Raw genomic sequence first — 2,738 nt, 5'->3', positions numbered from 1 at the left:
CACAGTGGTTGCACCATGAGCTAGATTTTGAAATCCTGAATTTGGCTTTCTAGCCTCCTCCACTGTGAGAGACTACAGCGTTCTATTTGCTAAAGCTTTGCTTGTGGTATTTGTTATGGTGATGGCAGACTTATGTCATTCACTGATTTCTTGTCATACAGAAGCATTGGACTAGGGATTGTACAGAAATTTCATCTTTATATTATTTACAACTCAGAAGTACTAGATCCCTTTTGCAGATTTGAAAGACTCAAGTTGCTGCATAAGTCATTTGAGGTCACTCGTTTGATCAGAAACCTTAAGTGCCTTCCATCCACTAAAAGCTGCCAACCCAACACTTTGCTGAGCTAATTCCCCATTACTCACCTCTTCTCAGTCCTCCCTCCTTCACGCTTGTGTTCTTTCAACTGTCAGCATGCTCCTGCAGGTCCCTCTGTGCAGGATGCTCAAGTCTTACTCATATATCACCTTATGGGACCTTTCCTGACACCCTGCTGAAACCTGCAGCCGCTCTCAGCTTCTATCTTCCTTCTCTGTTTTACTTTTCTAACTCCATCTCTGAAGATTTAGGTGCACCTGATCGAGGCTGTGGTCTTATCAAATGCTTGCTATGCTTCTGAGAGGTGGACAAGGATTAAGAATGACAGAGGAAGAATTGATGCCTTGAGTTGTGGTGCTGGACAAGAGTATTGAACATAATGACTGCTAAGAGGACAGGTCTGCCTTACAGAGGGTGAAACAAGGGTGGATGTTCATCTGAGGCAAGGCTTTTGACACTCCATTTCACATACTTTGGGTTGTCAAGAGGGACTAGTCCTTGGAGAAGGACGCCACATCGTTTGGAAAGGTGGATGGTCAGCATAGAAGAAGAACCTGGATGAGACGGACTGACACAGTGACTATGGTAATAGAGGCATGTGTGTCCGAGACAGTGATGTTGCTTCAGCACAGGACAAGGTTCAGAGCTGTTATTCATAAAGTTGCTACAAGTTGTAGTGAACTCAATGGCATGTAACATTAATATAGCTCTAGCCCTTGTTACCATTAGGTGCTGTGGCTTTAACTCCCTACAGTAGCAACTTTATATAGAACAAAATTCTGCCCAGTTCTGCAGCCTCCTCACACTCTGTGGCAGCGTGTCAGTCCACCTTAACTTCCCACGTATCTCCACCATGCCTGTCCTTCTCAAGGTAATATCCCCTTCCTGTTAATAAGGCCAAAGAAGGGGACAAAATCTCATCCTCCTCAAAGGACCACTTTGGCCACTTTTCTTCTAAGATAGATTAATTTGTTCTTCTGGCAGCCCCAGGTGTATTCAATACTCTTTGCCACACCACAATTCAAAGACCTCAATTCTTGAATCTTTCTTCCTCACTATCCACCTTTCACAGGTTTATTTTATTGTGTACTGTCGAGTAGGAAACAATTCATAGCCAACCGTCCAGCCAGTTCTCAGAGGTTGTAAACTGCACTTAAGGTTTCTGATCAAACGAGTGACCTCAAATGACTTATGCAGCAACTTGAGTCTTTCAAATCTGCAAAAGGGATCTAGTACTTCTGAGTTGTAAATAGTATAAAGATGAAATTTCTGTACAATCCCTAGTCCAATGCTTCTGTATGACAAGAAATCAGTGAATGACGTAAGTCTGCCATCACCATAACAAATACCACAAGCAAAGCTTTAGCAAATAGAACGCTGTAGTCTCTCACAGTGGAGGAGGCTAGAAAGCCAAATTCAGGATTTCAAAATCTAGCTCATGGTGCAACCACTGTGAAAGGCGGTATGGCGCTTTCTCAAAAAGTTGCAAATAGAGATACCATTTGACCCAGCAATTCCACTCATCTTATTTCCACAGAGTAACTGGGGGATTTGAACAGCTCACCTTTAGTAAGCACTGAAACTCATTACCACTAAGCCACCAGAGCTCCTGTCCTATGACTAGGCCACAATATTAAATGCTAAAATCCAAAGTTAAAATTAGAAAAGATCAGAGCTTTGTGATTTAAGAGGGTAAAAAATCTCCTATCTTTAAGGGATGCCATAGATAATGTCATTATTTGGGAATCAGAGAATAGTAGCACACTGGTTATAGATAGTGTCATCATTCACAGTGGTGTCGTTATTCACAGTGGTTATAGTGTCATAATTCAGGAATCAGAGAATAGTACCACAGTGGCTAAAGTGCTCAGTTAATCAAAAGTAGTCTGAACTTATTAGCTGATCTGTGAGTGAGAGAGGTAACAACCTTCCTTAAAGATTTATTTCCTTTAATGAACTAAATTCTTCCTTACATATTTACAACCTAGGAAACACTAATGGGCAATTCTACAATGTTGCTGTCTCAGAATTGACTCAATAGCACATAACTTCAGGTGAAACTGTATTTTTAAATGCAAGGGGATTTAATGTCTATTCTCATATTATCTCTATTTTAATTTTATAGCAAAGTACAATAACAAGACACAGTGTTAAGTAAAATCTTCCTCTAGCACTATCAGAGGCAATACATTATTGAAAACAAAACACATTTAGCATATTGACTATGATATTAAACCATTCTGTGAAGGATCTCTACTTTATTTATCTCTACATTATTGTCATTACTTTTAGGTACCGTCGAATTGACCATGACTCATAGCAACTTTATGAACAACATATCTGAAGCCTATCCTCACAATCTAAGGAAACTTTAATAACAATTTTTTTCCGTTTTTATTATTATAAAATTTTATTAGTT

This window comes from Elephantulus edwardii, unplaced genomic scaffold (assembly GCF_000299155.1).
Source record: "Elephantulus edwardii isolate Elephantulus edwardi_28Jun2011 unplaced genomic scaffold, EleEdw1.0 scaffold00009, whole genome shotgun sequence".
NCBI lineage: Eukaryota > Metazoa > Chordata > Mammalia > Macroscelidea > Macroscelididae > Elephantulus > Elephantulus edwardii.
This window is presented reverse-complemented; position numbering follows the sequence as displayed.